Source organism: Talpa occidentalis, unplaced genomic scaffold, assembly GCF_014898055.3.
Source record: "Talpa occidentalis isolate TD23 unplaced genomic scaffold, MPIMG_talOcc4v2.1 talOcc4.8, whole genome shotgun sequence".
Taxonomy (NCBI): domain Eukaryota; kingdom Metazoa; phylum Chordata; class Mammalia; order Eulipotyphla; family Talpidae; genus Talpa; species Talpa occidentalis.
The window spans coordinates 62145735-62159477 of record NW_023605194.1 but is presented as its reverse complement, the minus strand read 5'-3'; the positions used below and the strand labels follow the sequence as shown (position 1 = coordinate 62159477).

At 40.2% G+C, this 13743-nt stretch overlaps 1 protein-coding gene across 3 annotated transcripts in view; it reads right to left on the bottom strand.

Annotated features, from left to right (window-relative positions):
* STAMBPL1 (STAM binding protein like 1) overlaps window positions 1-7214 on the bottom strand; it is a 51385-nt gene extending 44171 nt beyond the window's left edge. For all 3 annotated transcript variants that reach the window (XM_037497312.1, XM_054690642.1, XM_037497313.2), the window contains exon 1: window positions 6802-7214. The gene's annotated coding sequence lies outside the window, so the exon portion shown is untranslated. The remainder of the gene's footprint in view (window positions 1-6801) is intronic.
* Window positions 7215-13743: the final 6529 nt, after the last annotated feature.

Genomic DNA, 13743 nt, shown 5'->3' with positions numbered 1-13743 from the left:
TGTTTCTGTACTAGGTACCTAACTAGGTCCCTAACTCAGGTGTGACATCTGCATCTAGAGAGTTCCCTACTCAAAAATGTATCCTGCTAACTGAGCACCTACCAAAAGAAATCTGAATACCCTTGCCACCCAGATATCTGATGACTTTTCCCTTCTTGTGCATTACTGGACTTTGTTTTTCCACTGCCCCTAAATATAAGTCTCCTCTTACGTCCCTGTCCAAACATGTGCCATTCAGAAAGATATGTGATAATGTCTCTAAAAGTTCCTGACAAACTCGTGGCTTTGTGATTCTGTACATAAAAAAGATATTAATGAGAAAATGAAACACAGTATATAGTAGTATTATAAAAGTTCCAAGGTGGCCTTGATATATATGCTATTACATGAAAACGTCTACCGATATCAGGAATAAATGCATAAAACTTAAAAATAGAAATGTAACAGGGTGGTCCCCAAGAAAAGGGGGAAGTTCCAGGTTACCTGCCCCCTCCCCGCCCTGTAACAGAAACATGAATTTGAATATAAAATTAGACTCAGCACTTGCACAGGTTTTTCTCAGTGTGGTTTATTAACCACGTTCATCAGATTTTCCCAGAGGGTTGTTAAAATGAAGGCCCCCAGGCCCCACCGAAACCTCTGAATAACCTAAGGGGGTGGGGTGGAGGACATTTTGATTCTTTGAAACTAGTTTGAAAAGCACTGTCCTAGTTACCTTTCTAAGTCTTTTAGTAATATACTTGACAAAATAAATATAGCCAATATAGGAATGTGAAGGTCGTTTACACTTCTTTCAAAGTCTGTATTTTAATTTCTTAAATTTTTCATTAATTGGAAGGACAAAGTTCCACAACCACTAATGATACCAAGTGATTTTAACTTTTTTTTTTTAGTCTGTATTGATTCAGTAAGCAGTTTCCATGTCCCATTGAACAGGAACATCAATTACGAAGGATTCATCCCAGGCCTCTCTTTTCTTTCTTTCTTTCTTTCTTTCTTTCTTTTTTTAAAGATTTAGTTATTTATGCATGCAAGAACTGGGGTACAGGCCAGAGGTGCGGGGGGTGAGAGGATTCACCTGAGACAGAGTGGGGAACAGAACAGGCAGACTGACTGAAATACACTGCTGAGGGGAGCAGCGGGCAAGTCAGGAAAGGTCTGCTGCACCATGTGGGTAGCTCCCTGGCTAGCCAGGGATCTAACTCATGCTGCAGAGGCTGCAGATTGCTTCATAGTGCTGTGCTTAACCCCTTGCACTACCAGGGATGGCCTCTTTTTTCTAATCTTATTCCATCTACCCCATCTACTTTGTTGTCGCTGTTAAAGAAAACATGTCTAGTGGAACAGTTTATAAACTAATCTTTCAAGGACAAAAGAGATTGGAACTAGAACTAGAATCAATCCACCAGAAGACTGAAGTTTGAACCCACAACCTTCAAGTTCTCCCTACATTTCTCTTCAATGGTTGACATGACAATTTCCAGTGATAAAAGATATGCCACTGGCCATATTTGGGTAAATAAAATCACAGAGTCCTTAGAAGAGCTGAATTTTTCAACCCTGACCACCAATATTATCACTTTCTTCCTGCCTTTAATTAAAAGGTGCATAGTTGATTAGTGCCCAAGTCATTTAAGTTTAAAATGCAACACTCTTGAAAAGGACACATATTAGAGTTTCTCTCTGAGCACAGGCAAAGGCAAAAGGGACAAGCAGTGTTCATACAAGACCACAAAGGTTTGAAATGAGTCATCAGTGGCCTTCTATCTCCAAATTAACTCAGTGAGTCACCATGCCAACCTATCAAAATGAAGCTTTGTGATGGGTCCTTCAACAGTTATCTTATAACTGCTTTAGCTGAACCTTTGGTTCAGTTACTAATATGCCACTGAAACATAATTATAAAAAGTTTAAAAAACAAAGTGAAACACTATATTCACCAGAACTCAAAATCTGTCATCCTTAATCATGTTTAACCTGACAAAAATTAAAAAGTTACTTTAGCGGCCTCCCTGGTGGTGCAACAGATAGGAACACTTCTTTAAAGTACTTAATGGAAAACACCATTTATAAAATACCAAAACAGCAAGAAAAAGTACCAAAACTTTGTACAACAATCTGTATGCTATATTGGGTACTGATTCTCCAATGGAGATGGCAAATTCTACAATGAAGATGATTGGAGCCCTGAATTTTCATGAGAACAAGACCCTAATTTTCTTGCTGTAGTGAGTACACCAGCACCTAGCATGCAGTATAGGAGTGGAGGAGATACAGGAGTTAAGAAGTTAGGCAGGAGAGTTGAATGTCTTAGTTTGACTCTCAGCTCTATCACTACCTGCCTATGCCTCCGAGTAATTTGTCTAGTCTCTTTGTACCTCATTTTTTTAATCTATAAATTGTATCTATCACAGATTATCTTATAAATTGATCATAACAAACACATGATAGTATTTGTGCTAGACATTTCTAGTCATTTTTCATTTATACATTATTTATTCATTTAATCCTACTCCAACACTTTTGACATAAAAACTAATATGCTAATTAAGAAAGGAGGAAACTAAGGCTCAGTGAAATTAGTAATCTGCACAAAGACACAACCAGTAAGTGGCTAAATGAGTTCATGTTGCTAACAACTTTTAACAACAAGCATCCTTGAGATTACAGTACAATGGCACATAGTACATGTTCAATAACTAACATCTAGTGAGAATAATAAGAACTTAGCAAATACTTGCAAAACTCTGAGGTTTCACCAGGCTCAATAAGAATGAATGCTGGGATAGATCAACTGATGATATGTGAGTGATGACACCTGTGTCACAGGTTACTGTTCCTCTGTCACATAAAGCAAAGAATCCTGATATCTGACTGCCTGAGTATTCCCTTCCAGTTTCAGTGTGGCTGGGATCCTATGCCAGGCTGTTATTATCTGACACAGACTTACCACCTCCACTCTCTCTCTGTGCTAATCCACAGCCCACCTAATTGCCAAAATACTCTTCCAGAAATGCGCTTTCATCATTTACTCCCTTTTCAAGGAAACTACCTTGAATTGCAACAATATCAAATCAAAATTCTATCCCTGACTTTCAACGGCCTTAATAAGACATGGAAGGAACATACTTTTAAGTCTCATTCAAGTGCCTAAGTGTCTACTTATCAAGTAAATACTTGATGAGAATGGCCACATTTCATCACGTAGAAAATAGTGATATTTGTGCTACTTAAAACAGTAATATGCAGGGCCTCCCCTGGTGGCACAGCGGTTGAGCACTGGGCTGCGAAGCTGCCTGCAGCCTCTGCAGTGCTAGTTCCTTGCGAGGGTTCCCCCCCCCCACGCCCACCGCCAACGCAAAAAAAAAAAAAAGTGATATGCAAATTTTTTATTTTACTGATTTATTTTGGATATGCTCAATAGAAAAAAAAAACTTAAATGTCTGAGATATGTTATTTTTATTCAGAATGAAGCAAGCTTGATTAGGGAATGACATAAAAGGCAGAATATTAAAGAGAATATTTGGATTACTGATACCCACTATAATGTTAACATTATAACATATATATATATAAAACATATTGGCAACAACATCAAATTAATTTGACTTGTGTAATCCTTGCAATATCTAGGTGGGCTGCTGCCCCATTCATGAATCCCTTAGTAAGTTTGATTAAATCTCCAAATTTATGAATTGTGTTTTTTTAACACAGGATGTGATTTGCTTAGAAGGGTAAATAATTTCTGACAAAAGTCACATCCAGATGTGTCCACATCCAGATTATTCTTGAGTTGAACATTCTGATGTCAACTCAGGATTTCTAAATGTACATTCACACACTCAACCAGACAACTCACATGTTCAGACAGCTGGGATAAGCAAATCAGCATGCATATATACAGTGTCTTTTGTTTGGCTTTGTTTTGTTTTGGAAGGATTGCTATCATTTGTTCAGCTAAAGAAATATATCCTCTTAGTTAAACATATAAATTGGCTTCCATTTGATGGAATGTTTGGTGATTAATATAAAATAATGGCTAAAAATAATCAGTACTAGAAGAAGTGATATAGTCAGGTTGGGAAGACAAAAACATTCTAGAATTGTTATTCATTTAATGAATATTTTTTTGAGCAGCTGCAATTCATCAGCCCTCAGGGGCAGAAATCTGGCTTTAATAAGGGTCATTTCTCATGATTTCAATTGAAGTTACTTACACATCTTTCACAGGGTTGAGAAAAATTGGTAGCATTAGACAGAGAATTAAAACTCTGAGAAATAAAATTACTTATAATTGCTAATGCATCCTCCAGGAAGGCACCTTGCATTTCCTGGGGATCATCTACACTTTTCCTCTCACAGTTCTTCTATGCTTCATATTTTCAGCAAAAATTACCAGGCTTTTGTTTTCTATAAAATTTAATCTCTAGCTGGATTGTAACCGCAAGCATACGTGAGAAGAGTCCTTGAAGGAAGGATATGATCAAACTGTGTTTAAGTCTTATGAGCTGAAAGTAAAAAAGAAGTAACTATTATTAACAATTCTCTAGGTGTTTTTATTAGTCCTTCTCAGGAGTGAACTAACGAGTTGTCTTCTCCAGGGACAAATCTCTCTATAAAGGGATACAGACAGCTTGTCTCAGGACAAGGGTGCCCTCTCCCCTAAGACCTCTCAGTGGCAATAAGAGTTCTATGAAACAAGGCAAAAGTGAGCAAGAGACTAGCCCTGAAAACCTGAATGTGGGTAAAGGACTGAGATTCTCTGTTTAATCACTTAAATAGTACTTACTTTACAAAGATTATAAGAAAACAAATTTCTTCTTCAAATTCCCAAGAACCAGCTGATACATTACAGTTGAAATATAGTCAAAGCAGATTTCCAAGAGGCAATTTGCTTCACACATCACATAAGTAAACAGTAAAACCAGTAGCCAGCACAATTTCCAGGTAGATTTCAATAGCGTTCATGTTTGGGAATGAAGGCGCTTTACGGGAACAAATGGCAAATAAGAGGAGCCTATCTTCCAAAGATATTAACTTATACTAGAAATGAACATAGATATTTATAGTGTGCCTACAAAATACATACCATAATTCTGTCCTATAAAACTTTTTTTTGGTACAGTACATTTTTGAAGTGCAATTTAGCATCCATCTCACAAACATTAAATCATATTGAAATAAGTTCTGGGGCTGGGGGCGGGTGGGGTGGATAGAACACAGTGGCTTAATCTGTATAAAACCACTTCAGAAACCTACTAACCACTTCCCCCCCAAAAAAAAAAAAATTTGGAAAAGGAAATCCAACATTCAGGTGCAATTTATCTATTGGGACAAAATTTCATATTGACCTTGCCAGAGTCTTGAGTCAATGAATTACAAATCAGCTTTCTATCAATAGTCATGTTCATTTTAATTTTGAAAAGGCCTTAATAATGGGATTTCATTTTCTTCTCATGGTCAGCAGGATATTGAGAAAGCAATGGGCTTGAAATAGGTAATGTGAAAGGGTGGGACTAGTCAGGAACAGGTACGACTAGTCACCAGCCAACCTGTCATCAGAGGGTCGTGGTACTAGGAAGACGTATGGACTCCAGGTAGAGGCAAGTTGTCTATAATTACTCTGTTGATGTTCCCTTCTCCTAACATACACCTTGTTCCACTTGTGCTTTGTGTTTCCATGAGCAGCTACCTCCTTCCAGGCACATGGGGACATTTCCTAGGTTTATGAGCAGCCATGATCACCATGTAACCCACGGAGTGTGGAAAGATCAAGCATGTCTGCTCCATATTGGAGGATCCAGACGGCCTCAAAGGAGATAAAATCTTTCAGGACTGCTTAAAAATTCCTCTAAGACTGCCGTGGGGAGTCAGCCTAGACTCCTACCCTCCCCTGTAGTCTTTGAATATAAGGTCTAATAAACTTTGCCTGGTGTAACCACACCCAGTACTCTCTGGTGAGTTCTTTCTCTCCAGGGCAAAGGACTCTTTTCTGGGTCTGGGTCTGTAACAGATTCACTGGCACTTACTATGAAAAATGTCTGTTTTACTTACTACCAAACACTGATTTCCTCTCCCCTTCCAAACCACCCAAACACAGATTTTTTATTCCAGTCTTCTAGATCAGGTTCTGATTCCTGAATTACTTATGTGATGATAAAAAAAGCAAACAAAAAACAACTACAATCATAGCACCTTTGACTCTTGGCTTTCAGCCATGAGGGTTGCTTTACAGATTTGTAGAATGTTATTTTTGTGGTATTCCACTTCTTTGTTACTCAGGTGAGGGAAAAGGTCTTAAAAGTCTCTCATAAACTACATAAGAAGGAAATCTAGAAAGGTGTGCCATGGACCAGCAGAAATAAAGGTCTGTGTTTTCCTCACTATCCTCTCACCGGGCACCACCAAAGACAGTGAGCTGACATCCCTAAGGCTGCACCCCGTCTGAACCAGAAACAGACCCATAGGTCACCGCCAGAGTCCCGCCCCCGCACCTGGAGCCAGAGCTTCCTGCCTCCCTCACAAGGTGAAACTAAGCCCCAGGGGCTAATGGGGGGTTGAGGGGGGGCAGTTGGGGGGAGGGCGCCCAGAGACTGCTCTGGCAGAGACTGCAGGTCGCGGTACCAGCAGGAAGGAAGTGAGCAGCCAGCCACACTGGTCTTCTCCCCGCAGAGCAAGCCTGGGACTAGATGCCGCCAGTGGAAGACGGGCCGGCGCGCGTGGGGTCACTGGGCACACGCACCGGGCGTGCACACCGGCCTGGGCGGGTGCGCGCTCACACTCACGCGCGCGCCTACTCACCAGCAACCCCTAAAGTCCGGAGCCCGCTTGGGACGGCGACCGCAGCAGCTGTCCCCGAGCCCGCCGAGGGGCCTTGGCATCCGTCTGGCCGAACAGCCCGGGTCGCGGAGGCTTTTGCTGGAAGGCCCTGCAGCAGGGCGGTGAGGCACACAACGAGGAGGCACCGGCTCGCCCGCCTGGGCCGGGCCACCTCCCCCTCTTCCTCTGCGGACCGATGGAGCTTTGCAATCAATAGTTCCAGTCCCTGGGGCTCCTCGCCTAGCACAGCGCTTCCTCCGCCTCTGGTTCGCCGCCGTGGCTCGCTGCACCCGGAGGCTGACAGCGACCTCGCAAACTCACGCGCAGGTCGGACGCCCCAGCAGCTGCCGTCCCTGCAGCCACCGCTGCAGGAAAAGAAATTGTCACTGCGATGGTCTCGGCCTCCCCTGCCCCGGCCCCTGGGGCCGCCTCCGCCGGTGCCTCCGCCCCTCCCTCGCGGCGGCGGCTTCCCGCATTCTGCAGAAAAAGCTCGCAGGTGGAAACAGGCCCCTGCAGATGGCCAAGCCCGAGAGTAAAACTATTGGGTGGGACTTTGTCCTCTGAAATCTTGCCCGTCCCCTCCTCGGCCCGGAACCAGCTGGACTCGCATATTGCTCCACCTTCAATTTCACGGAATTGAGCAGGAGTGGGTTCCTCTAAGAGTGCCCTGCACATCCCATGGTGCAGCTGGATTTGACCACGCAGGAAGCTGTGGAGAAGGGAGCAGGATAGGCTTTGGGTGAAATCCCCACTTACACCTGGTTTTAGGTATTGCACTTGAGGTTTGTCCATAACCTACCCCCATCATGAAACACTTTAGTCCTCTTCCCCCTCCCCACCTCTTGTACTGGGGGGAATGAAACTATTATGACACCTTCTGGATTTTATTGTAACAATCATTCACTGTGTTTTTTGTATGGTCCTGGCGCTGTGCCTGGCACTCTGTACATGAAGGCTTGAGTCACACCTAACACAACCTTATAAAAGCTATTCTTATTTTTCCTATGTCCGAAACACAGAGAAGTAAAATGATTTGTACCAGATTATCCACCCGGAAAGTGGTAGAAGTTGTGCTTTAAATTCTGAGCTGACACCAAAAGCTATGTCTATTTCTTAGGCAAATCCTACTCCTACTAAGGTATGTAAACATTTTACCAGCTCTGCTATGGCTAGATAAAACACAGGTACTTTTCCTGAGTTAGTTAGGGTGGGAGGTTACTTGCCAGAAATGACTGCAGAGTGGAATAGTGAAGCAGAGGAATGGATTTCCTAATCTGTTTGTGCGAGTGAGACCAAATTTCTAGTCTTGGCTCTTCCACCAACTGAGTCTAAGTCCTTCTACCCTCTTAGACCTCCTCTCCCTGCTTCAGGTTTCAAAATGAGGACATTTGTCTAGGGCGACCTGAAGTCTGGATTTTTAAGAAGCAATAGTATCATAGTCTTTCCAGTTTTGAATTTGGTTGCAAAGTTGAAGTTCAGGAGATTTCACAAAAATTCAGATTTCTGGCATTTTCTGAAAAATCAGAAAATCTACCCGCCTTTGGCCCATGGAAGTTTCTAGCAGTCATCAGCTGGAGCCAAGTAGGTGTCCCCTCTAGATTGGGAAGCTGCTCTTTAGTTTTCCATAGTTGCCACCACTCCTACATTCCTTGCCCCACTGAAAATTAAGGACACAGTAGATATTTGATTTTGTAGTTCTTTACTAGATAATCTCACGAGCTTCTAGGCTGACTCAAATTCAGTGATGATTAAAATCAACCAGATTCCTAGAAAGAATCATGAAACAAAGAGTTCCACATAAATCTATAGCAGTAATTGATGGTCTTGCTGCCTGGAAGACAAACTTTCATGAAAACCAAAATGGACCAACAGTGACCTCCACCTCCTGGGAATTAGGCCACCATTTTATGGCCCAAGTTCAGGCAATCAGAGGCTTCTATCCTGGTCTTCAAATCCGAAGCCTGTGATTCAATGACTGAGACATTTCAGATATGATTTCATTATCTGTGAAATGGCTTTTGTGCCCACAAACAGCAGAGAAGGGGGACAGGTGGCAATGCCAATGGAATACTAAGTGGGTTGTGTGGTGTGATTTGTTCCATGCTTCCCTGCCAGTTAAATGACCTGATTCTATAGCCTTCTTGTCTGTTTAATATGCCACCCTATGTCCTTGCAGGAAATTTCTCTTCTGATTATGTTGCCCAGAATTGGTTTTGGCACTTGCAACCAAGACCTCTGATACAGTGGCTCTGAGATAACCCAAAGCCTGCTTCCCTTTCATTCACTGAATTAATGAAAAGTGGACCTAAGTGTATTATATAACTTTATCTTAGAGCATTTTAAAGTTTGTATAATCTTACTTGCATTTTTAAAGATTCAATTCAATATTAACATAAAATGCAAATTTTAAAAAAGATGAGTATTTTTACCCTTAGCGATTACATTAGCAAATACATTTTTAAAATAAACATTGCTCGGGGTAACTCTCAGGATGAATGAAATGAGGCCCCTGGTGGTGGGGTAATTCAGATACCTGTTGTTGGAAAAGGAATTTGAGTTGGAAAAGGAATTGATAGCAACAGAAGCTATAAAAGTACACATCCCTTTCCCCAAGTAATTCCACTTTTAGGAAGTGATTTATCCTAAGGAAATATGAAGTGAGAAGAGAAATATCTCCACTGAGATTTTTTTTTTTACTAAATTTGGATATTAATATTATCTTCTTGATATGTGTTTAGAAACATCAAAGCGGCTTATGATACAGTGTTAAGCAACAAGGGTACAAAATTGTATATGCATATATTTGTATGAAAGTAAAAAAACGGGAAAAAATCTAGAATTTATTAAAATTACCACCTAGAGAATACATTGGACAATTATAATTGCCTTCTTTGCATTTTACTATAATTTTAATTTCCTGGGATGGGGAATTCCTTCCTATTATTTAGAAATAAAGAAATACTTAACAATTTAAATGAAACAATTGCTAGCCAGAAAAATATGAGGTTTAATCTATCACAGTGCCTTATTAATAATAGGTACTTGATAGCTATTTGAGGGAAGACTAAAGAAAGAAGGAAGGAAGGGAGATCACACTATCTCACAGAATAAATGAATTAGGGATTGTAACTGCCCTGCCATTTCCTTGGTTGATGGCATATTAGAGATAGGACATTCTAAATTGCTTCATTAAGTAATACTGCACTTGAATCTTTCCCAATTGTGACAGGTGACACAATATTAATACCTTTTCTCACTGGATGAGTAAAATGGAGCCAATAGTCAATTTTGTTTTTCCGGCCCCAGTACCTCAGAGAGAGATGTATTCTGAGAGGTTGGAAGACCCCATGGTATTGGTGCTCAAAACAAAGGGGCTTCTTCTTGCTTCTTCTCCATCAAAGGACAATCCTGTCCCTGGCCCCATCCCTGGCCCCCTCCCTGCCAAGATATTCAGACAGGCCTTCCAAAACACTTTGGCATGTTGGTTATTTTGAGCTAAGGTCAATCAAGGCCCTGTGATAACTCAAGAGAAACTTTACCATTCCCTTAACTACCTAGTACAATGAAAATAGAGATATTACTCAGAATTCTCAGAGAAACCTATTTCTATGGCACAGTAAACGCGTACTAAGTCATCCTCTCCTTGTCATGTGAGTCCCCTTCCTCTCCTTGAAGCCTCAGTTCTCTCTCCCAGCCCTTTGCTCAGAATATATACCCTCATTGGCCCCATTGGTATTAAAATCAACAGCTTTGTAAATTGCTCATATGTGCATAATTAAATGTTTGTTTTTCTCCTACAAATCTGTCTGGTATTAAATTGAATACTCTAGTAGTCCAAGAAGAAACCAAAGGGAGAAATTTCCTCTGCTCCCCAACACTATCCTATGGTGGTCTGCCACTCTCTTTGGCACATCCTAAAATCCAGGAGAATCTCTTTTCTTCCCAGCTTTTGGTGGGAATTTTACTTGTTGGACAACGGTACAAAGAGAAAGTATTTACAGTTGAATTTACAATTATCAGGAAATCAAGATTGTATATATAACTCCTGTATTTGTTTGGTGTTTGTACATAAATTGGTGGCCCTTGGGCTCCTAGCCACTCTTCCCGAAGTCCTTTTTGAGACCAGACAGGCTAGAGTTCTTATTCTTTGCTTCGCACACGTAGAATTTCCTGTGTCTGGATTATCTTTAAAGTCAAGTTCTCCAGGGAAAGACAAGAGAGAGAATACCCAACTGACTCTGTTGGAAGGAGCATGCACCTCAGAGATTATCTACTTAAAAAGCATGTGCTCCAGGAATTATTCTGTTCTTAAAAATGTGTTTTTAATGTTTTCAAAAATAAAACATCTTAAGTTTAATTTCAATCCTTATTTTTTAAATTTATTTTATTAGTTTTTTTCCTGTAACATTGTTTTGTCGGGCCTCCCTGGAAGTGCAGGTGGTTGAGTGCAACACTGTGAAGCTGTCCACAGCCTTTGCAATGCAGGTTTGATCCTGGCCGGCCTGCCAGGGAGAAACCCACATGGCACAGCAGACCTCTCCTGACTCGCCTGCTGCTCCCCTCAGCAGTGTATTTCATCAGTCTGCCTGTTCTGTTCCCCGCTGTCTCTTGTGAATCCTCTCACCCTCTGGCACATCTGGCCTCTACCCAGGTTCTTGTATAAATACATAAATCTTAAAAAAAAAAAAAAAAAACATTGGTTAGTCATTGTTTGTGTACTAGAAGTACAGGAACTCCCCACTCAGATGGTGTTACCACACCCACCACCAAAATACCCATGGTCCGTGGTGCTCCCACCCCTTCCCACTCTTGCCTGTTCCCTCTCCCTGCTGGTAGTGTCAGTTCTATAGTCAGCTTTCTAGTGTTAGTTCTTAGTTGGTTTTATCTGACCCTTTGTTTTTTCTCTGTTCCATGCCTACGTGAATCTATCCTCCATTTGTCTTTCTCTGATTTAGTTTGGTTAGCATAATCTCTTCCATTTCCATTCATGTTGCTGCAAATGGAATGAGTTTATCTTTTTGCTTACTAAGTAGTATTCCAGTGCATATAGATGTCATATCTTCTTGACCCACTCCTCTGTATTTGGTTACTTAGTTTATTGCAATAACTTGGCTACTCTAAATAGTGCCACAATGAACATGGGAGTGCATGTTTCCCTTTGAATTAGTGTTTTTTTTGTTTTTTTATTCTTCAGGTAGATACCTAGCAGGGAATTGCTGGGTTGTATGGCAGATCCATATTTAACATTCTGAGAAAACCCCACACAGCTTTCCATAGTGACTGGACCAGTTTGCATTCCCACCAGCAGTGTAAGAGGCTCCTTTTTCTCCACATTCTTGCCAGCACTTTTTGTTTCTGACATTTTAATATTAAAAACATGTGTTTCTAAAACCCTGGATTTTGCTATTGTTTATACTCATGACTCAATCTGTGGTCCAGGGTCCTCTCTGACAGTCTTCAAGCTCAGAACTATTTTCATAAAAACTTGATGACATTATTTGACTTTCCCACCCTCATTCTCTACTGGGCTTGCAGTGAAGTTTTCCACAGATACATATATATATATAAAGTTACTTCATTTAACTTTAATTGTCACAGTTAGAATGCAGACACAGATATGAGAATCTAGTCATCTCCTATTATGTTAGATATAAAAGAGATTTGTACAAATATAAAACTATGCCAGTTTTCTCACTAATTTTTGCTTTTATTAGTTACATTATAATAAGTGTGGAATTTAGTTTAGCCTATAATCAAACTTGTTTTTAATAAAATTAGGACATGCTTTAAATTTTATTCTTTTATACATCAAAAATTTTTAATTTTTTATTTTATTTTCTAATATAATGAAAATGATTTGATATAACCCATATAAACAAAAGCTCTCTAGAGTCCTTGAGAGTTATTAAGATAGTTTTTAAGAGTGTAAAGAAATCCTGAAGCCAAAAAGTTTGTAAACCAATGTCTATGGTGTTAAATCAATTAGTAAGTCTATTAATGAAGTCACCTTACTATGCTACTAAGGCATTATTAAGTTCTGAACAGCCTATTTTTCATTGAAGAACTGTAACTATGGCAACTAGACTGTACCACTGAACGCAGGAAGTTAATGCTTCAAAATGGAAACTGCAAGCACATCTGACTTTTACAAAACATGAGATTGAGTCACTTTGGTGTTCTCTTCCTGTTAGTTACCTTAGCCTTAGAGAATTGTATGTCCATGTGTTCTCATATCTATAATACTCAATGAGGTTTCAGAATTCTTAGAACCTTGTCCCCTCCTGCAATTTGCAAACTGCCCTGGGTCTCAGCTCCTTAGCCTAATTGTTTCACTGGAAACATGGGAATGATAGCTTTAGACAGTGCTAAGAAAGTGATAAAGCTAGTATATATAAAACAGTTTGAAAACTCTAATATGCTTTGCAGATATAAGGTTTACTACTAAGTATTTCAAACACAGGCAGATATTTGATGAAGATATAAAAGATATTTGATCCCTGAAATTTACGCATATAAGACATTTGTAAATGCGGGACCTATAGCAAGAGAGTTGAGATGAGACATTTTTTTTCCTAATGACATTTCTTGGTGAGTGATTTATAGATACAAAGATTGTGTGTGGATGGATAGAAAGGTGGAGCGAGCTTGAGCAGGCGGGAGGCAGTGGAACAGAATAACATATCCTGTAAGAGAGGCATATCCCCTGGGACTACTTCAGTGTAACAGAAATCCTTCCCTGGTAGGCTTTGGCTATTATTTAACAGCTGTCCAGTAGGTTCAAGCAGCTTCCTTTTAAAAAAGAAAGTGTCGAATACACAAGATGGCTTCATGTTGTTGATTTATATTTAAATGAAAAAAAAAAATTGGTCAGCAGAAAAAGGATCTTTCTTCTATTTATTTATAGAAAAAAATATGCCTGCTGTG